The following is a 23,644-nucleotide window of genomic DNA, read 5'->3' as shown; positions in this document are numbered from 1 at the left end:
AACTCGGCTATTTCAATTGCCTTTTTGGCTTTTCTTTTAATGAATTTTTAAAACTAATAAAATAAAGTAATAAAATTGAAAGATACAGACTTAAAACGTATTCTGGTTGATCAAGTGATGCCTGATTTGTAGGAGAGAGGGGCGTGGGTAGTTTCTTCTCACCCGTTCAAAGGAATCCCTAGATTGTAGGAACTAACTTTTAAACGTTTTAGTGAGGCCTATCTCAGACGCTCCTTTAATTCATTTAATGAATTTTCTTATGAAATATCTCTCCCACGTCCTTGTTAGTGCCAGGTAGCAGTTAGGGGTGCTAGGGACGTGTTTGGCCTAAGGGTGGCTCAAGACTTTGAGGAGTTGCTTCCACCGCAGAGATGTTGCCGGTAAGGGTACTAGTTGAGGGATTCTTGACAAATCCTTAGCTTTTGGCTCAAAACTTCCTTAGATAACTTTAAAGATCTCGTCCTTAGCTTTCTTCCTGCAAAATTTCAAAACAAACCAACTAGTTTAACATTTTCAAATCAGAAACTCAAAACGGAAAAGGAAATGTTTTTGTTCTTAACAACAATGGAGTTGTCAAGGGTTTTTGGATTTGAGGATGACTTTGATCAAGTGAACCAACCTCGCTCTGATACCACTTTGATACAGGGTCACCCTGCATAGACGATCTAGGTTCACTAAGCTACACAAATCACTAAAATTGATTAGGAGAACACAAATCAGAATTCAACAACAAATGCAAAAACAAGAAAATCTACTCTAGACTCAACTATGAACTTAAAAGGGAAACTAACCTACACTCAAATATGACTTAGATAGGTTTTAATTCAAGAACCATACCTACCAAATATACCTAAGGCATCTTGGAACAAACCTTGACACAATAGGCCGGCAGTAAGACCCTAGAACTTACAACTAGACACACATGAACCTTGGTTCAATAGCACCTAGAGGCGGATTCAAATGGCATGAAAATGGTTCCCATCTCAGGATGACATTCTCCACAATTCAAGCCTCCAGTAACACACAAAGTCCCGGCCTTCAATTGTTCATAGAATCTCACTATGAAGAGGAAAACACACAAACTTGCAATAACTTCAAAATAGGCATAACTGTCTTTACAAACAGAAATTTCTAACTTAAATAGCCGAACCATGGTCCGGCCTTCTACTACCTGAAACTAGAGGGAAAGAAGTCCATTTTACCCTTAGACATCCTCTTGAGATCATGTGTGATCAAGGAGCTAAGGGCCCACACAAAACAAGTACCCGGGTAATGTTCAAAACAACAACTTCAACAAACACTGATTTTGGAAGGGAAATCTAGTTAGATAGATTACCTTTGTTGGTCACTTCCACAACATCAAATATGCTGGGGGATGCCTCCTCTAAGGCATAGAACTGGTTTGGGGCTCCACATTAGCCAGTGTTCATCCAATGATGGTTGTAAGGTCACTTCTAAGCTTCTTTGCCCTTGATCTTGTCATGGGTCCGGGGCTTGGCTCATCATGGGGTCCTTCCTTAGGCTTCTTAGATGCTCCTCCATCAACTCTTCAAATAGAATTATCTAAACCTAGCAATGTGAAAAACATCAATAGATCTACTTCATGACTCTAGAAAAATCAATATCAATCAATCACAAATTTAAGCACAAGAGATCAAAGAACGATTCCATAAACAAATTAGAACAAGAGAAGTAAGAACCTTATCACAATGACCAAAACCAAGGATAGAACTTCAGGATGAACACAAAAAGGACTTAGTTCTCCATTGATTTTTGGGGAAACAAATTGCAAAAGAGAGCTTTTCTTGAGAATTACAAAGTATTTCTCAACTAGACTACCACTAGTATAGTGGGTAAGTAGAGGTCGTACCCAAGGGAGTAAGGATTCTCTAAGTAAGTTTTTATATGATTTTCCAAAAGGGGGTTGTTTTCACAATTTCTTGGTAAGAAAGCACGAAACAAACACACAAATACGGAGAAAGTAATAAGAATGAAATGGTTCACCTATCCATTCTAGCAACTTGAAAAGGTCGGTGGATCCTAGATTCTTAACAACCAATGTTCCAATCAAGTCTAAATGGATCGTCCTACTCTTTGGTCATAGCTATCAACTAGTCCAAATAGTCCTAGAAACCTTAATCATGCCACAACCTAGGAAATACCTAGATTTAATAGTACAATTGCATAAAGTTCAAAGATATGTAGGTTCATGCAATACCATTGACAAATAGTCGGTACTTGACATGAATCTAAGATATCTACCCTAAAGTCAATCACAAATAGTTCATGAAGAAAGAGTTTGCTACAAAAGTTTTAGATTCTTCAAATAGAATTGTCTAAACCTAGCAATATGAAAAACATCAATAAACCTAGTTGATCATTCTGGATAAATCAATATAAATCAATCACAAAGTTTAAGCACAAGAGATCAACGAACAATTCCAAAGACAAATTAGAACAAGAGAAGAAAGAACCTTACCACAATGACCCAAATCAAGAGCTAGAACTTCAAGATGAACACAAATTGACTTATTTCTCCATAGATTCTTTTAGAAAACAAATTACAAAAAGAGAGCTTTTTCTTGAATTACAAATTGAGAGATTAGATAATCCTAGAGAGAGTATGAGAGAATATATAGAAAATGTATGGTTAAAACCCTAGAAAATATATATAAACTCCCTCTCAAAATGGTAACATCAAAACTCCTTCAAAGCCTTTAAGATGAGGTGGTTACAAAGACTTTCCGGTCAAAGAATTACTCCGGAGCCGCGACCGCGGTCTCAGAACCGCGCCCGCGGTTTGGTCTCGGTTGTCCCTTGTGACAGCTCAGTAAAATGCCAATAAATTTTGACTCACAACTCCGGTTGAGCTCAAATTTGGAGGGAACGTAGTAGCTTTCAATATCTAACTCCTCGCATTAGAATCACCTTAATATGACATCGGAGTAGGGAGAACTATCCATTTTAACTCAGCTTAAATTCTCAGCACTTCATTCTTAAGCGTCTTCGTCTTCACTTTGTCGCCTTTTGTCCCGATGCCTCATATGATTCATTTAATGACTAAGTGCTTCCAAAACGCCTTTAAAGTCACCTTCAAGCTTCCTTTGGAACTATCGGGATTGCGCATATCAATTGCTTGTATGTGTTGAATACAAATTGTATTATGAGGGAGAGTTACTTAAAGTTAAAACTATTTATAGTGTGTAATTTCTCTTGATTAATATAATATTATTAGTGAGTTTTATCCCGACCTTATTAGAAGCTTAGGGTTCCCACCTTGGAAAAATCCTTGCATTGAGCTGAACTTTCTAACTCATGTTATTAAGTTCATTATTGTAGCTAATCTCCCCTTTCTGCAACTCTAACTCATTAGCTTACTAGCTTATTGAGTTTAACTTGGATATTAGACTAACTTAATTGTGTTTTTATCATATACATCTTTAAAACACTTAAGTGAGCCGATCAAAAGAGTCACTCTCGATCCTACAATTGGTATCAAATCTTAGGTCGCTCAACTTCATTTATTCTCTCTCTCTCTCACTTGTTTGAATCATGAAGGACAAAGAAATTGCTACAATGATGAGATTAGTCGGGATATTCTTCAAAGAACAAAGCAATTTCAACAATGATGAACAACTGGCAAATCGTCGCAATAAAGCCAACAGTGTTCCATGTCCAGATTCCAGCTCAAGCTCTTGCTCTAACTCGTCCTGCTTAATGGCAATAGAAAATCAAGGCACAGATGTCAACACTGAGAATGAACTAATGAGTAAGTGGTACATTGACAACGGGTGTTCTTGTCACATGACAAGTAATCCCTCTCCCCTACTCTCACTTCATGCTAAGGATGGAGGTAATGTTTCCTTTGGAGATAAGAAACAGGGTAAAATCAAGGCTAGCGGTAGTGTTCATCTCACTAACACTATCCAAGTATATAACATTAACCTTGTTGATAATATTTTATTTAACCTCTTCAGTGTAGCTCGGTTATGGGATCAAGTGGGAAATGAAGTTACATTCAGCACGACATCTTGTGTTGTGCGAGATCCAAACTAGAAGATTTTAATCAAAGGTAAGCGGGTTGATAACACTTATCTTTTCGATCATGGTTTTTCCCTAGCTAGACAGATGTGCCTCGCCACTATCAAGGAGCAGTCGAATCTATGGCATCAAAGCATGGGACACGCAAGCCTACATCTACTATAAAACCTTCAATCAAAAGGCCTTGTCCATGGACTCCCTTGAATTCAGCTAGATTCAATGACTTTCTGCTCCGAATGCTCAAAGTTCAAGGAACTAGATGTTCGTTTCCTATCAAAAAGGTAGTGTTCACCAAAGCGCATCTCGATCTCATTCACATGGACATATGTGGACCACTACGCATTCAAAGTAAAAGAGGTAATCGATATATCTATGTTCTTGTTGATGATGATTCTCGCTTCACTTGGACTCTCTTCCTTAAGACTAAGGGTGAAGAATTTGATGCATTTCACGACTTATCTCTTCTTTTGGAAAAGAGTTTAGGTCTCCATATTTGTGCAATTCGCTCAGACAATGGGACTGAATTCAAGAATAGAGAGTTGCTCACATTTTTCCAAGAAAAAGGGATTGAGCATAAGTTCTCAGCTCCCTGAACTCCTGAGTAAAATGGTGTGGTTGAACACAAGAATAGAAACCTGGAAGAAATGGCTAGAACTACGTTGTTATCCACCGGTTTACCATCATCCTATTGGGCTTAAGCTATGGCCGCAGCTAGTTATATCTTTAATCGGGCAATGCTAAGGTCCATTTTGGATAAGACTCCCTATGAGCTACTCAAAGGGTGAACACCCAACATCTCATACCTAAAGTTGTTAGGATGTAAGTGTTACGTTCGTAGAAATGGAAGGGATTCTTTGGGTTATTTTGATGCCATGAACGATGAAGCCATATTTTTAGGCTAAGCCCCAGCAAGCAAGGCGTACAGAATTCTAAACCAGCGTACAATGAAGATGGATGCAACCCTATACAGAGGAATGTTAGGCTCTCTCATGTACCTTACTACCTCTAGACCTGATATCCTTTTTGTAGTAGGTTTGTGTGCTCGTTCTCAATCAGATCCAAGAGCCTCCCTCCTCACTAACGTAAAGCGAATCTTTCGCTACTTAAAAAGGACTCCTGATTGTGTCTTTGCTACCCAAGAAGCGGTAAGTTATCTCTTAAAGGGTATACCGATGTCGACTACACCGGCTATTTGGTGGACATGAAAAGTACAAGTGGAATGGCTCAGTATCTTGGCCCTTTCTGGTGTCATGGGGCTCGAAGAAACATAATTCAATTGCCATGTCCACAACAGAAGCTGAATATATAGCGGCTTCCTCTTGTTGCTCTCAGCTCTTATGGCTTAAGCAACAACTAGCTGACTATGGTGTTCCTTTAGGTAATGTTCAGATTCTATGTGGTAACACAAGTGTCATCAATCTCTTTGAAAATCATTTGCACTAATCACACTTAAAAAACATCGACGTTTGGCACCACTTTCTGAGCATAAGCGAGTCAAGTTTATTCATGTACCTACAGAGAATCAAATAGCAGACATCTTTACAAAATCGCTTAACCGGGTACCTTTCTTAAATCTCATACTTAAGCAAGGGTTAATTCCTCTTAATTAAACCATTCGTCCACTCGATGTATGTTCCTTCTAAGTTGGTTAAGTTCTAGCATATTATTTCTTCACTCGGAACTTAAGTTGAGATGAGCTTTCATGTCTTTGCTTGTTGACTTGCTTTATCTGAACAAGATCTATCTAGCTTGATGTGTATATTAAATCAAACTTGGTACTATATTTTGTATCACTGCATGCTCTTCTTTTCTCCATGAATATAAAGTGGTGATTGTCTTCTATCCATGCTATAAACCCATAGATATGATCCACTTATATAGTGTCCCTAAGCTGACTTCGATGACCTGCTTCCTGATTCCCTGCATACCCCCTCAACAGGAAGTATTCAATATAGTGATAAAGAGCCAGTTACCAATTATATGCACATGCTTATACATGAAATATCTGATTGTGAGTGTGTTATGTTACCCAGAAATTTCTTTCCCCTTAGTTGTTGACAGGTCGTCGTCGAGCACTGTCAAAGTAATTTCCCTTCAAACTACTCTACATGTGTGAAGCGGTAAGTAGGGGTCGAATCCCACATGGAGTCAATGAATTGATTCTTGTGCTTATAATCTAATTATCTTTTAAGGTAATAAAAAGGGAAAAGGGGGTAGATATGATGGATTGATCGGAAAAACTAATAAAATCAAGCGTTTTGTTCTCCTAAGCATCAACCTACGAAGTTATGGGTTTGATCATCGAATTCCTCTTACAAATTGGGTTCTATATCTATACTATATGTTATGTTTGTCCTAATCCATGTACTAAGGTTGGTAAATAGGTCAACTAGTCCTAATAACGTCTATCCTACCAATCTAGCCATGAAACTATCAAGACTAAATCCTAGGAAATATTAAGTTCACGAATAAATAGGAAAGTGCACTGCCTTGGCGCCAACACCTCATTAATCTCCCTATCCCACAAGTCCAACTATTCCAAGTAGAGATTTGTGCCACTAAGTAGGCAAGGTTCTCCAACTAGGACAAACCAGGCCCTGACTATATGAAGGAAACATGTAAAACTAGGTAGCTAAGCCAGATAAACATATTGCAATCAATTACTAATTAATCAAGAGATTAAAACAACATAATCGCATATTATTAGAATCAAAGGAGGAAAACTACGAAACCCATACCTCCGCAGGCGTTATCCCAGAGAACAAAGCAAGGGAGATTACTCCCTCCTGATTCTAATAGAAACCCTAATTATTGTGTAGAACAATGTGATATTTAGGGAGGAGGAAAAGCTCTTCCTATTTATAAGAAATGAGCAAGCTAACCCTAAATGATAACCCTAAAATGTGTTTAGTGATAGCCCAACCCGAAATACATGTAAATCCTAGGCAAAAATCCCACTTAAACCCTCGGAGGAAGGCTTTCTAGCGGCGCAGCAGCGGCAGGGGCGTGCACGCGTCTTATAAGGGAGCGGGCGCGTCTGCCCCAGTGAGCAAGGCGCGGTCGCGCCTATCTGGGCGCGGTCGCATCCCAGATTCTGCGGAATAGCGATGTTCATAAAATCCCCATAACTTTTGACCTACAACTCCGATTGCGCTTATCTTTTAAGGTATTGAATTAAACTCAAATATATAACTCCTAGAATTAGAATCACATCAATCGGACATTGGATCAGGTAGAACGAGCCATCTGAACTCAGCCCAACATCTCAGCACTTCTTTTTCGCCCCTTCTTCACTTGTATTCGTCCCTTTGCCTTCCGCGCTTTCTCCCTTGTGCGCATAATCCTCGTGTTTGTACTCTTTGCTCTACGACATCGGGATTACGGTAACACACTCCCCTTGTGGCCTTTTATGCCTACAGTTGATGCTAAATACCACTCCTTATGGTGTACGAGAGGCCGCCAATCATACCCCCACACTTGAACTATTGCTCGTCCTCGAGAAAACTGTAGTTGACTCTTTGCGGGCTTAGCGAGTACAGTGGTACGATCTGAGTGGTCATCGATCAACTTCTGGCTTTTGGTACCTAGCATCACAAAACAATGGGTGTAGATTACGATTCCAAACACAACTTCAAAGTAATGTATTTACACTTAGCTAGACTCTAAGTATGGTACCTAGTATCCCTATTCGAACTATGCTAATCCCTACGCAGATACAATCACCAAAATCTTCAAACTATACCGAAAAGATCTCTATTCAAGTGACATATGAATGTGAATAATGAAAGATTAAATAAATGACTATGGCTCGTCCTAGCATGCTTCCTACTTATGATAATTATGCACAGGTTCCAATATTGTCAAAAACAACCATCAACCACCCTTTGCTTAAGTAACACCAAATGCATTTTTCCTTGCTCCCTTTTATCCTAGTACATTTATTCCTTCTACGCATTTTCATTTAGGGCGTAGGGTCCGTCCATTTTATCGTTCAGACTGACTTTATTGTTTTACTAGGTAGAACCAGTCCATTTTATGGTCCAAGCTAGTATGAGACTCTTTTGCTTAATAGATCATGGAGGATCAATCCCTCAGTTATTTTTCACACCTCGGGCATCACGTGCTCTTCCGATTTTCTTTTCCTAGGAGCTCATTACCTTTATACTTTTTGTTGTTGTTTTTCATGAAAAAGTACGGGAGCAATTTATTATGACATAAAGTGAAACAAAAGAAAAGGTGGTGATTATGCAATCTTTAATAAGGTTCTAGTGTGTCCAAATCACAATCCACATGCTCAAGCCTAAGTCCTCTACCTAATTCATCATATCCTCACCATATACACTCGAGATATCAATGTCTAAGGTATAGTAAGAAATTTTTAAGATCATGCATCTTTGTAAAAGCTACCATCGTCACAAACAAAGGGGAAAACTATGAATACCGACTCTAAAATTCAAAATGCAGTAACAAAGGGGAAAACTGACACAACATTTTAAATGCAAGGATATGTGAGGCTAATCCCCTCCCCCACACTTAAACTACACAATGTCCTTATTGTGAAACAAGGACACATATACTCAAGTGGAAAAAAGAGAAATTACCTCTTCGTCGGGTTGCCTCCCGGTCAGTGCCTTTGTTTAACGTCGTTGGCTCGACGTGTTGCTCTTATCCTGCTCTCGGCCCCTTGATGGTCATACCATAGATGAATCCTCGCTTCTTTCTTACCACGTAACATCTAGTACCTTGCCTTTTCCTTACTCTTTTGTCGTACCACCCCTTCTTTTTGAAGTGTCCGGGGGGTACTGTCTCGTGTTAGGCCTTTAGCTTTTTCACCTTTTTCGTGTATGGCCCTTGTTGGAGTTTGGGAAGCCGGGGTGCAGATGCTCGAGATTCCAGCTTCCTGAGTAGTGTGTTGTTCAGGTGATCGTGCGGCTCATGGTCCGACTCAAGCTCATCTTCCGGACTGAGTATTTCTTCCTTAACATCTAACGATGGTCCCGGATCATGCTCATCGAATTACCGCGATGTAGAGAACTTGGTGACGAAAGCAGCAGCGGGGAACGCGCGGGCGCGCGATGACAGGGCGTGGTCGCGCTGCTTGTCAGGATAATTGGCACGGGCGCATTGTGGAGGGCGCGATAGTGCTATGAGTTCCAGAGAGATCATCGTCATGACGCAGTCACATGCCTCCACAACCCGGTCGCGCACGCTCTCAGTAACAGGCACGCGGTCGTGCGTTAAGGGGTGTGGTCGTGCCTTGTATGCAGAGGGATTTGCACGATCGCGTGTGGACAGGGCAAGCTCGCGCAACACCTCAGTTGTGTGATAGTGCATCTCTTCCGTGGGCGATTTGAGAGTTTGCTCCGCGGCTTCATGGTGTTATTTGACTGGTTCGTCGACCTCGATATCCTCCTACTCCATATACATCTCGTTTGAGTTCTTGTCACTGGTGGCTATGGTGACGTTAACACTGGCTGCTTTTTTCTCTTTCCATGTGGCCATAGCCTGCATCATCCGCTCCACCTTCTCGTTCATGTAGCTCGTGGTATCCTGTGACTCATCAACCTTCCACCTGGTGTCTTCTTCAAGTGCTCTAGTGGTGTCTACGAGTTTCTTAATCGAGACCTGCATCAAGGTCCGTGTAGGAGGGTTCGGGTTGGGGTATGGTTTCCACCATTGTTGCGTTGCTTGGGGCTGCTCTCTGGAGAAGTAGTAATTGTATCGTTGCTACTTAGTCTCCCTCTCATCTTGGTCCTCTTGAAGCTTAGCCGCCTTGTCCTTCAATGTCGCAATCTCCTCATTCATCTCCATGAATAGTCTCATCTTGTATCTCTCATCATGGGAACTCATTAGTAACATGGGTGTTGACCGTGTAATGATCAGCACCAAAGCTAATTAAATCACAACACAAGAAAAGAAAACATGACTCCCCAGCAACGGTGCCAATTTGACAGGTCATCGTTGAGCGCTGTCAAAGTAATTTACCTTCAAACTACTCTACAGGTGTAAAGCGGTAAGTAGGGGTCGAATCCCACAGGGAGTCAATGAATCAATTCTTGTTCTTATAATCTAATTAGCTTTTAAGGTAATAAAAAGGGAAAAAAAAGGGGAGATATGATGGATTGATCGGAGAAACTAATAAAAGCAAGCGCTTTGTTCTCCTAAGCATCAACCTATGAAGTTATGGGTTTGATCATCGAATTCCGATTACAAATTGGGTTCTATCTCTATACTATATGCTATGTTTGTCCTAATTCATGTACTAAAGTTGCTAAATAGGTCAACTAATCCTAATAGAGTCTATCCTACCAATCTAGCCATGAAACTATGAAGACTAAATCCTAGGAAGCGTTAAGTTCATGAATAAATAGGAAAGTGCACCGCCCTTGGCGCCAACACCTCATTAATCTCCCTATCCTACAAGTTCAACTAGTCCAAGTAGAGATTTGTGCCACTAAGTAGACAAGGTTCTCCAACTAGGATAAACCAGGCCCTGGTTGTATGTAGAAAACATATAAACCTAGGTAGCTAAGCCAGATAAACTTTGCAATCAACAAGAGATTAAAACAACACAATAGCATATTATTAGAACCAAAGGAGGAAAACTACAAAACCCATACCTCCGCAAGCCTTAGCCCGGAGAACAAAGCAAGGGGGATTACTCCCTCCTCATTCTAATAAAAACCCTAATTATTGTGTAGAACAATGTGATGTTTAGGTAGGAGGCAAAGCTCTCCCTATTTATAAGAAATGAGAAATCTAACCCTAAATGATAACCCTAAAATGTGTTTAGTGGAAGCCCAGCCCGAAATACATGTAAACCTTTGGCAAAAAGCCCACTTAAACCCTCGGAGGAAGGCTTTCTAATGGCTTAGCAGCGGCAAGGGTTTGGTCGCATCTTATAAGGGCGCGGGCGCGTCTGCCCCAGTGAGCAAGGCGCGGTCGCCTCCCAGATTCTGCAAAATAGCGACATTCATAAAATCCCCATAACTTTTTACTCACAACTTCGATTGCGCTTATGTTTTGATGTATTGAATTAAACTCCACTATCTAACTCCTAGAATTGGAATCACCTAAATCGGACATCGGATCAGGTAGAACGAGCCATCTGAACTCAGCCCAACATCTCATCACTTCTTTTTCGCCCCTTCTTCACTTGTATTCGTCCCTTTGCCTTCCGTGCTTTCTCCCTTGTGCGCATAATCCTCGTGTTTGTACTCTTTGCTTTACGACATCGGGATTATGGTAACACGCTCCCCTTGTGGCCTTTTACGCCTATAGTTGATGCCAATTCCCACTTCTTATGGTGTACGAGAGGCCGCCAATCAGTTGTGCTTTGATATTTATGATGAGCACTTTCTATTGCATCCATCTGAAGCATGATCTTACATCTTCCCAGTATTAGTAACTAAGCGCCAGTTGTCCAAGCACATGATGAATCTACTACCTCGAATCCAAGCATGACTTTCTTATATCCAATGTAATCAAGCAAGGTGTTATACACTGTAAATCAAGTCAGCTGAAGTCAATGCAGCAACACGGTGATCATATATATCTATTTCAGTCTCGCTTCAAAGTTAGAAGTTCAAGACCAGTGCCAAGCTATTCATTATTCTAAGGCACTAAGACAAGCGAAGTCATGCGAATATTAACTCGAACTTTTGGTAAAAGTTGGTGAACATATTGAGGAAGAAGGTGATTTCAGTTGATACTCTTATGTACTTTCTCACTATTATTGTTTGACTATTTGATAGGACTATTAGGATACCATCTATAAAATGAGGTTTTTTATATACATTTAGTATGCCTTTGATTGATTATAGTGCTTTGCGTGCTTCATGGTTATAGTCTTGCTTAACTGAACTATTGGCTGATTTTGCATGTTTTCGAGTTGAGCTTGACTGAATAGCTTACTTTAGTTCCCTTTGTTGAATTAAATATGAATTTTTCGATGATGCCAAAAGAGGGAAGTAAACAGGTTTGGGCAGGTGAAGGATTGAGGTAGAATACACCTTCCATTGTCGAAATTAGGAAGATATCAGACCAGCTTGGTCTAAGGGGGAACAAAGGTATACTTGCTAAGTGTTTTTAGCAAGATATTGAGCTTATTTGTTATATATGAAAGTACTTGATTAATCTTCATTGCATATCTATGGATTAAATTAGTACGCTTTGAAATTTTATGAGCTTAAATGTTTAAGTGTTTATCATCATCAAAAGGGGGGGGGGATTGTTGGTTTGAGTTAGAGTGTGTAACTAGCTAGCTCAAACATTCTGCTTGTTTTGATGATGATAAACTTAAGTATTTGATGTCCATTGTGTGTGCTAAGCTTTCCAGGTATAGTTCGAGAAGTTATAAGAGTAGCTTTGACACAAGCGAACTAGATGAGTCCACAAGGTGACTAGCTTGAGGCCTAGCGGGGGAAACCAAATCTCACCACGGAAGAATAAGTGATGAAGGGAAGAATAAAGTGTTGAAAAGAAGAGATAGAAGACGGAAGGAATATCTTTAAGCGAAAGAGAGTCGATGTAAAGCTAGTGGATCGCTCTTCTAAGTGAAGAGAGAAGATACAAGCAAAAAAGTGTAAAAGCGAGAGTCTACATGGAATCCTGCACTAGTGCATAGAGGATTTGGTCAAGTGAAGGGAAGACCGTGAAGCTAAGGATATGGGAAATGGAAACAACGGGAGTTTTTAGGATTTCTACCTATATGCATAGTGGATGAACGGGGATCGCCAAGCTAGACAAATCAAGGACGCGCTAAGGGTGTGGAGCGGATTGCCAACGTGGACAAAGTTGTTAGAACCAAGTGAAGAAGAATAAAGCGTGTAGAGTCATTTGCTAGACTTAATAGTTAAGTTAGAAATACTATATATATGTGCATTAGGTGTTGTTAGGCACACGAGCTTAGGAGCTGAGAGAGATAAGAGAGCTTAGAGAACTTCAGCATATTATTAGTTACACTTTCATGTTTCTTGTTGTATAGTGCTTTTAGGCAGATGGGCCATGTAAAGGTTAAAAACTCAAATCTCTGAGTTGGACGTTGGTATTGTTGTTGGGTTTACGAGTTTTTTTCTTATGGACTTACTCAGTTATTGACGAGTGTCGTGTAGTCACGTCAAAATAATAATTACCTAACTTGCTCCTCCACAATTAGATTGGAAAGAAAGGGTCGATCCCACAGGGAATCAGATGCCTAGTTCTTATGCAATTAATCCAATCGACTTTAAAAGTAACCAAAAAAGGGGAATGAATTAAAACTAAATTAATGATTGATTTGAAAACAATTATGGAAAAATACCTTGCTCAACAAGTGTCCACCTAACAGAATGAATGATTGATCCTTGACTTCTCAATTATATTCGGGTTCATCCTAATCTTTATATCCTCTAGTTATCCTAATTCTTGTTCTAATATAGCTAATAGTCCAACTAGTCCTAATAGCCCTTACTTAACTACAACCCTAAAACAATCAAGATTTAATAACTAAGAAGCAATGCACTTAGGAATAAATAGGAACATGCAGTACCATTGGTTCTAGACCGATATTTAACACATCAACACCTCTCCCTACAATGACAATCCCAAGTAGGTCGTGTATTGATTCACTACCTAATGATAAGACTCTCCAACTCGGACAAGGCAGACCTAGAAGTTTGAATTAGACTTATTCTACCTAGTTGATCAGGCCAGACAAGTAAATCAATTCAATATTCGATTAAAGGACAAGAGAGATGCATTAACTAGGATATAATATAGAAAACTAATCTCAAAAGTCCCAGTCCGAGCTCCATCAGAAGGTAGGTCCAAGGCCCAAAGTGCATTGGTGAGGAAGGGATCCGCAGGTTTCTTGGACCAATACGGACGCGGTCGCGCATGTGTCGGTGCGATCGCATCCGGGCCAAGCTTGACGATTTCTTCCACAATGAGGTGGCGCGGTTGTGTCACCTAGCGCGCGGTTGTGCCAGGCACTCTTTGGTTATGTGCGGCTGCGTCCGTGTGTGTGTGACCGTGGTTCATCCCTTTGGCAATCTTCTCTTCGAATGTCTGTAATCCTTTATAGATAACGCCTTTTCTCCGTGAGGTCCAGATCATTGTAATATGCTCCATAAACATGCCAACTCACCCATAAATGATGTGTTGGTTTTGTTCTAGAGTGTGTAACTAGCTAGCTCAATCATTCCACTTATTTTAATGATGATAAACATTAAAGAGAAGAATAGCTCGAGGAGCTAGGAGAGTAGCTTTGACACAAGTAGACTAGTTGAGTCCATGTGTAGGCTAGCTTTAGGCCTAGGGTGAAAGCGAGTCTCGCCAAGGCAGAGTGGCGTAATAAAAAGAAGAATAAAATGCCAAGAGAAGAGTTGTGAAGACAAAAGGACTAGCTGAAGTGAAGGAGAGTCACTGCGGGAGCTAGTGGATCGCGCTTCAAACTCACAGAGAGTGTACATGTAATCAAGTGTGTAAATGAGAGTCTACAGAAGAATCCTACACCAGCTTGTAGAAAATTCGGGTCAGTGAATGGAAGGCCGTGAAGCTAAGGATAGGGGAAAGGAGTTTCTACCTATGGATGGTGAAGGACGGGGATTGCATAGCTGGGCAAATGAAGGAAGCGCTAAGGGTGTGAAGAGGATTGCCAACGTGGAAAAAAACGTTACTCAAGAGAAAAAGCACAAAGCACGTTTAGTCGTTGATGCTTTCCAGAGGTGGGAAGATTACATGGATTGTCAGTGTGGACTTATTCATTTCCATAGATTAATAGTTTCTCTATTACTTGGAAGATAAGTTTAAAAAATATTATAAATATGTGCAATAGGTGATGTTAGGCACACGAGATGAGAGAGAAGCCAAGCGAGATAAAGCTTTAGGAGAGAAAGATAGAGAGCTGAATGCTTAGGAAAACTTCACTTGCTGAGAGAAGATACCAAAAGAGAGTCAGACAGAGTTGATAGCTAGAGGAAAGCTACTCTGTGAAGAGGTCGCGTGAAGTTAGCAAGTGTCTTGAATCACCTTGAGAGTTGAGAAGATTGCTTGTATTGTGCTGAACGTCAGATTGTATTGAGAGAGAGTGTTACTAAGTGGTTGTAATTACTCTTTATTGATATAATTAGTAGTGGCGAGTTTTATCCCAAGCTTAGTAGAAGTTAGGGTTCTCACCTTGGGAAAAATCCTTTCATTTGAACCAAACTTATTTACTAACGTTTTTAAGTTCAAGTATTGTAGCTAACCTCCCCTTCCACAACTCTAAAACACTATCTAACTAGCTTGCTGTGTTTAACTTGGAGATTAGACTAGCTTAAACGTGTTTTCAACTTCTATATCTTTCAAACACTTAATCAAGTCGATCAAGCTACTCTTTCATAAGAGATACTCGATCCGATCCTAGTAAACTTACAATTGGTATCAGAGCTCGTGGTTGTTCATATGCATTGATTTTATTGCTCTCTCTGACTCTCTTATTGGAATCATAGAGAACAAGGAAATTGCCATTGTTATGAGATTATTCAGGATATTATGCAAGAAACAAGGCAATTTCAAAACCGATGAACAACCGGCAAAACTTTGCAATATAGCCAATGGTGCTCAATATCCAGATTCAGACCCAAGTTCCAACTCAGGCTAGGTGTGCTTCAATTCCTATGTCATGGGCATACGACCAAGGATTCACAGAGGCTAAAACGCCATCTAAAAAGGTCTTATGGGGAGATTAGGATGATGAGCCAAACTGTCAAGTAAGAAAAGGAACTTGTCTAATTGCCTCTGAAGACTCCGGAATAGACAAAGACATCGAGGTAAGCTCTCTAAACTTTGATCTCCTCCCAAAGAAAAACCTTGTTGAGCTCTTAAATGAATTGATCTTGGATCATGATGTTCTTGGCACTGAAACGAAATCTCAGCAAGGGGAACTTGGTGATCTAAGGGAACAAATAGCTAAGTTAAATAAACAATTGTCTGCAAAGCCCGTCTTTCTTACCAAATTCTACGAGTTTTTTAAAGGCAAGAGTTATAGATTATGTCCAAAGAACTAACTCAACTATCACGGATATAATTGATGAAACTCTAACTAAGCTAGATAATCTAGTTGTGTCTGTGGAAGCAAAAACTGTTAATCAAACAGTTTTCGTTAAATTAAGACCGGGGTTAGGTTTCAGCAATCATGCCTACATGATAAAATGATCAAGCTAGACAAGGAATTGCACTCTTACAGAGCTGAAAACTCATACTTACAAAGAAAAGTGAATGTTCTAGAGAAGAGAATACCTTAGGACAAACAATGGTTTCATGGAGATAAAGCACACAACATGTATATTAAACAAGCGCAATCTCATCTGAACACTCAGTCTACAAGTTTTACACGAAGAGAGCCATTTTGTCCCGGAAAAGGCAAATATGGGTATATTAGATATAACCATTGTTTCACTTTGTGGAAACAATGCTCACTCAAGGCATAAGTGTGAGCGTTTAAAAGTGCTTGAGAAAAAGCCCTACAAGTCTGTTAAGCCTAAATCTAAGGGCAAGCTCGAACAAGCGAGTCTTGGGAAAGACAAGCTTGAGCAGAGCGAGTCATCTAAGACTCAGCTTGTGCGTATTAGTCCCTCAAAATCCAAGCACAAACAAGCTAGAGCACAGTGAGGAATGCCTTCCAAAGGTAAACCTCACCAAGTGCTAGATCTTAACATTGACATCTAGTATGAGCGAGTTCCTAGAACTGTGAAGATGAAAGTTTTACCTTCCAGTTATGGAATCGCGAGTGCTAATGTTCCTACAAAGTCAATGCTTCATTGGAAACAAAAAAGCTTGATCTTATCTTGCAGGTTGAAATGCAGAGTAGAAGCTACAACGTCAGATCTAAAGCTACTCTCATTTCACAAATAAGAAGGTGTTTTCTATCTCCTTCAGGGCTGAAACAAAGAAATCAATCTATACTTTAACCAGATAAGCTTTATTCAAAGCGAGCCTCATTCATGGAACAACTACATATATTATTTAAAGCGAGACTCAGATATGTTCAAGCGAATCCCTGGAGACTTCAAGCAAATCTTTATTCAACTCGCTGAACTATATCTCATACTTCTAGAAGAGCAAAACGGCAACAACATATCTTTTCTAAGGCGCTCTGCATGAAGCAAGATATGCGTTGTAAGTTTCTCCCATACTTTGACTATGAAATATGTAGTTTAATTCTACTTTGGGAACTTTAGTTGGATTGTGCTTCTTGCTTGCTTGTTTTTTTGCATCATCTGTTAGTTGAGCTTTAATCATCTTGTTAAAGCTTATTCTATTTCTCTTTGTTTGGATGATAACAAACTAATATGTTTAATCTCTTAGTGTTTTTAAGCCTTCCAGGTCATTGCCATATTTGTAAGGATGCGCTTAAGTCATTTAGAGATGCGCTTGACTGGTCACAGTCGCGCTTAACACCAAGCGGAGAAAGCAAGTTTCGCAAACGGTGTTTAAATAAATCCATTCAAGACCAAGAAGTAAGAGTGATCGAGCTTCGAGGGCGTAGAGACGCGCTTGAATGAAGTTGAAGAAAGTTGACCACGAGGTTCCACTAAAGCTTAAGGTGCGCCAGAGCGCAGGAGAACAAATCTACACGCTACGAAGGCTGGTAAAGCGGGAGAGTGCAAGTTGCGTGCACAGGAAGGTGTGAGAAGAACTTCACACTCTTTGGGACGCCACTCCAGGGATCGCCAGCGTGGCAAGAGTTTGTTAGAGCTTGAAGCACACGGATTGCTTATGTGGCGTGGATCAACACATGAAGAACAAAACCAATTCACTCCAAGTCGTTGATTAATTCTGGTGAAGCGATCAAGGCACACGGATTGATGAGGTGGCATTGTGTTTAGTCTTTGTTTGTTACACGGTTGAGTTATAGGTTTAGCTTAAGACTTGTGTATAAATAGAGTACTATTTCATTCACTCTAGGGGTTGCAAACGTAGAGAATATAGGAAGCTAGAGAGAGCTTAAGAGATATTTCGTTTGTAATCAGAGAGTGTTGAGAGTGCCTTTGTTCTTCAGAGCTGAACTGAGAGTATTGTTGAGAGAGTGCTTACGAGTGAGCTTCTTGTGTTGAAGCGAGAAATTGTAATCACTTCTTAATCAATACAAGTGTAGTGGTGAGTTTTATCCCGAGTCAGATAGTGACTTAGGGTTCTCACCGTTTGGAAATTCTTGTGTGTGCAAATATAGGTGCGCTTTAACAACTTAAAGCGCGCTTTATTGTCTGTCTAACCTCTTCCGCAGTTAAGGACTTTAGTAAATTCATTACTAATAGTTCGTCATAGGTTAAGCGCAAGCCAAGCATTCAAAGCGCAATTGAATCCTTGTTAAGCGCAACTAAGGCTTAATGAACCTTAGTGACAGAGAACAATAGCTGATCAAACACGTATTTTCTACTTTGGTAACGTGTTATTTCCAACAATTGGTATCAGAGCTACAGGTTAGCTATTGCACTAATCCTTTACAGGTTCAAAAGGATTCTCAAGTCTAGAACAATGGCCAGCTTCAACCTCGGTATCTCTCTCGCCAAGCCCCATGTCCTTGTTGAAGGCGAACTCAAATGGTGGCTCACTATGACGAAGAATTACATCCAGCAGACCGACTACCAGTGCTGGAAGATTATTGACAAGGGTGATGAGAAGATCTCCGAAACGGATGACTCAAAATGGGAAGCAAAGAGTACCAACTTATGGAGAAGAATGCTAAAGCGCGACAGCTCATTCTTAATGCTCTTTCAAGGAAAGATATAGACAAGGTAATGTCCCTCCCCACTGCCTAAGCTATGGAAAGCCATTATAAACATGCACTCAGGTAGTGATGATATGAAGGACAACCGTATCTTTGAGCTTAATCACGAATTTTGCTCCATTCGAATGGGGAAAATGAGCTCGTCTCTAATTATCATTCTCGGTGTCAAATCCTGTATGACAAGATGCTTTCTGCTGGAATGGAGAAGAAAGCTTGGGAATATTCTATGGCGTTCATTCATGGAGTGAACTCAAAGTATAAAACCCTCAAGCAAATTCTTCTTCAGTCCAAGGAAACTAGAGAATTGCCTATCTCTGTTCTTGCAGGGAAATTTAAAGTGCAGGAAATCAAGAACAATGAGGAAAAGCAATCAGAAACGAGAGAACAAAGGAATGGCGCTCAAGTTATCTCGTGTTCTCCAAAAGCTTGAAAATGATGAAGAAGGAGAAGACGACGATGATAGGGACGTTGCTATGATGACCAAGCTGTGAAAAAAAATTTCAACCAACAAAAGCGCGACTCTACCTATAAGCAGCGCGACCTCAGGGATTCACTTGTTTCAACTGCAATGAGAAAGGTCACCTTGCAAAAGCGTGTCCTCATCCAAAAGTGAATCCAGGATCAAGCTCAAAACAGCCCCCAAACAAGCTTTCGTCACACTTTGGGGAGAATCTGATGATGATTCGGACGATGGAGCGCAACCCGACTTGTGCTTAATGGCTGGCGCCGCATCCGACTCAGACTCTGACTCTGAGATTGAGGTAAATGATCTGAACCTTGACATTCTTCCCAAGCGCAATCTTGTCCTCCTTCTAAAAGAGCTTATGGTTCAACACAAGTCTCTAGCAACTGATGCTAGAGCATGGGCTTGTTGAACTAGATAATGCTAAGGAAGAACTGGTTGAGCTTTCTAAACATTTATATGACAAAACACACTCCTCTCTAAATCTTGTGAACTTTGTCATGGTAAAGGGTTAGAAAGTAACTCTGTCTCAACCAAAGATGTTAAGCTTGATCAGATCATATCAAAGCTTGATGTTCTTACTAAGTTAGTGGAAACAAAGTCTGTCCCTCCAACAGGCTTTGTTAAAGCTAGACCTGGATTGGGTTATGACCCCCAGGAATCTTACTCTTCCTCCATTCCTTCTCAAGCAAGTGAATTATCTTCTAAGATCAAATCACTTGAACAAGACCTAATTGCCTACAAGAGTGAAAACTCTCATTTGAAGTGCAGGATTAAGGTACTTGAGGAACAACCTTCAGAAACCAAAGAGTGGTTTCGTGGGGGAAAAGCGCATCATTTGTATAAAAAACAAGCGCTTACCCCATCTCAGCCTCCCGTCTTGCAAAAGAAAGAACCATTTAGACCGGGAAAGGGCAAGTATGGTTATGTGAGAGGTAACCATTACTGTACCTTTTGTGGTCAAAATGGACATGACAAGCGTGAGTGCAAAGACTTGAAGGTTCTTAAGAGTAAGCCCTATAAGCCAATGGCTAAAAATAAGGGCAAGCGTACACGTATTCAACAGTCCTCTGTTGAGCACGGTTGCGCTTCTGGACACAGAGGTGCGCTTCGTCCAGCACGACCTCACATTGTGTTAGATCTGAACGATCCTAGCTATTATGAGCCAGTCAAAAAACTAGCTCAGGAATAGCTATGTCTAATGTTCCCACGAAGCGCAAGCTTCGATGGGAGATCAAAGCTTGATCTCTATTTTTGCAAGTTTGGATGAAATGTAGGTGGTATATCGACAGCGGTTGCTCGTGCCATATGACGGGTGATCCACAGTTACTACTTTCATTCCAAGCTAAGGAAGGAGGCAGCGTCTCCTTCGGTGACAAAAAGAAAGGGAAGATCATTGCTAAAGGACAAGCGCACAACAAAGCTATTCAGATAGGAGATGTAAACTTAGTAGAGAACCTTCGGTTCAATCTACTGAGTGTAGCACAACTATGCGACCAAGGAGGTAATAAGGTATGGTTTAGCACAACTGAGTGTGGCAGTGGTCAGCCCTGAACAAGAAGTGCTTCTTAAGGGCAAGCGCATGGACAACACTTATCTTTTCGACCACTCCTTCCTCTCCTAAGCGCAACCTTTGTCTAGCTACACTCACTGAAACGACAAATCTTTGGCACAAGAGAATGGGACACGCAAGTCTACATCTACTCAACAAGCTCAGTCCAAAGATCTTGTTTGTGGTCTTCCTCGCATCGAGGTGGAATCCATGACTTCATGCTCAGACTGCTCAAAAGCTAAAGCGACTCGTAGCTCCTTTCCCTCTGTCAAGGTAGTGCAGACTAAAGCTCCCCTTGAGCTTCTCCACATGGACTTGTGTGACCACTCGAACGCAGAGTAAAGGAGGTAATCGCTATATTTTTGTAATAGTTGATGATTATTCTCGCTATACCTGGACTCTTTTCTTGAAACACAAGAGCGAAACCTTTGCAAAGTTTCAAGCTCTTGCGCTTTTACTGGAAAAGAAGCTAGAGCTCCCCATTTGTTCAATTCGTTCTGACAATGGAACTGAATTCAAGAATGGTGAGTTCCTATCATTTTGTGAGGATAGGGGTATAGATCATAATTTCTCTACTCCTACAACCCCTGAGCAAAATGGTGTGGTTGAGCGCAAGAATAGGACACTTCAAGAGATGGCACATACAATGCTACTCTCTAGTGGTGTCGCTTCACACTATTGGGCTCAAGCTGTGAGCACTGCATGTTATATATCTAACCGTGCCTTCTTAAGGCCTATTCTTGAGAAAACTCCCCTATGAACTGCTTAAAGGGCGTACACCAAATATCTCTCACCTAAGGGTGTTTGGTTGCAAGTGTTACGTCCATAACAATGGGAGAGATCTTTTGGGTAAATTTGATGCTAGGAATGACGAGGCTATCTTCCTTGGGATATGCACCTACTAGTCAAGGATATAGAGTACTCAATCTGAGAACTCAGAGGGAAGAAGATAGCATCCATGTCAAATTCAATGAAGGAGAGCTTGAAAGTGTTTCAGAAATCAACGATGATCCATTCTCAAGTCATGATCTACTTCCAGCTTCTCTTCCCAGTCCTCAAGCGCAACCTTCTATCCCTTCTTCAGGTATGGAAAGTGACGATGATGATGGTGGAAGATGCACTTCTCAGCCCTTGGCCACAGAAGCCTGCATTTCCTGTGAAGAAGCAACTCCAGAGGACAACACTCAGAATGAAGATCATGGAAGTGGCCCATCCATTGACGTTCTTGATCCTCCTTCACCTCTTTCTCCAGGTCAGGTAACTCCCTCTGTTACTTCTTCTACCCCTTCAAGCTCTCAAGCGGGACCTAGCAATGGTGAAGCGCAACCTGGAAGTCCTCAAGCGGGACCAAGTGGCCTTTCTGGTGGTAGTGAAAGCTTGTCCAAAACAACAACGATGAAGCTACCAGACAATACAGAGGTCACCGTGCGCGATTATCAACAGATGAATTCTCATCCAGTTTCTGGAATCATATCTCAGTATGAAAAAGGTACCCAGACTCACTCTAACGTTCGTAACATGCTTGCTTGTAGTGCTTTTGTTTCTTTACAGGAACCCAAGGTCCATACAAGTTGCGCTTCAAGATCCAGATTGGATAATAGCCATGCAAGAAGAGTTAGAGGAGTTCAAGCGCAACCAAGTTCGGCGTCTAGTACCCGGCCAGGTGATAAAAGCATTATTGGTACGCGCTGGGTATACAGAAACAAGCTGGATGACAGTGGAGTGGTGGTACGAAACAAAGAGGGCATTGACTACGATGAAAATGTACGCACCAGTAGCTCGTCCAGAGGCAATTCGACTGTTGATAGCTTACGCAGCACACAAAGGATTCAAGCTATTTCAAATGGATGTGAAGACAGCCTTCCTCAATGGTAAGCTTAATGAGGAGGTCTATGTCAAGCAACCACCAGGATTTTGAAGGATCCAGCTTATCCAGACCACGTGTACTTTCTTGACAAAGCGCTATATGGGCTAAAGCAAGCCCCTCGCGCTTGGTATGACTGTCTATCTAAGTACTTGTTGGCAAATGACTACAAGAGAGGTTTGGTGGACAAAACCCTCTTCATAAGGGAAGTGAAAGGTGATATTCTCATTGTTCAAATTTATGTTGATGATATTATATTTGGTTCTAATAACTTGCAGCTAGTAGAATACTTTAAGAACACCATGAGCCTCAAGTTCAGCATGAACATGATTGGTGAGCTCAAGTATTTTATAGGGCTTCAAGTCAACCAAATGGATGAAGGCATTGAGATTCACCAGCAGAAATACATCAAAGAGTTGATTAAGAAGTATCAAATGGAGAACTCTAAACCTTGTCCTACTCCTCTCTCCACTACTACAAAACTAGACAAAGATCTAATGGCTGAGAAGGTAGATGATACCATGTATCGAGGTATGATAGGTTCTCTAATGTATTTAATTGCTTCACGTCCCGATATCGTTTTTGCCGTTAGTGTATGCGCTCGATCACAGTCAGACCCTCGTGCTTCTCACCTTGCTCATGTAAAGCGCATCTTCAGGTATTTAAAAGGGTCTGACGATCTTTGCCTTTGGTACTCCAAAGGGGGCGGTCTTTCTCTTGTTGGCTATACCGATGCAGATTATGCAGGTTACTTGGCAGATAGAAAGAGCACTAGTGGTATGGCACAGTTCCTTGGCCCCTGCTTAGTCTCCTGGGGATCCAAGAAACAAAACTGCACAGCGCTTTCGACGACTGAGGCCGAATACATAGCTGCAGCGCAATGTTGCGCTCAAGTGTTGTGGATAAAGCAACAGCTCGTTGACTATGGTATTACTCTTGACACTATATCCATATTTTGTGATAATACTAGCG

Source organism: Phyllobates terribilis, unplaced genomic scaffold (genome assembly GCF_046119375.1).
Source record: "Phyllobates terribilis strain yellow unplaced genomic scaffold, ASM4611937v1 Scaffold_4180__1_contigs__length_64055, whole genome shotgun sequence".
In the NCBI taxonomy this organism is placed as follows: domain Eukaryota; kingdom Metazoa; phylum Chordata; class Amphibia; order Anura; family Dendrobatidae; genus Phyllobates; species Phyllobates terribilis.
The sequence above is the reverse complement of the archived record's forward strand: the minus strand, read 5'-3'. Positions refer to the sequence as shown.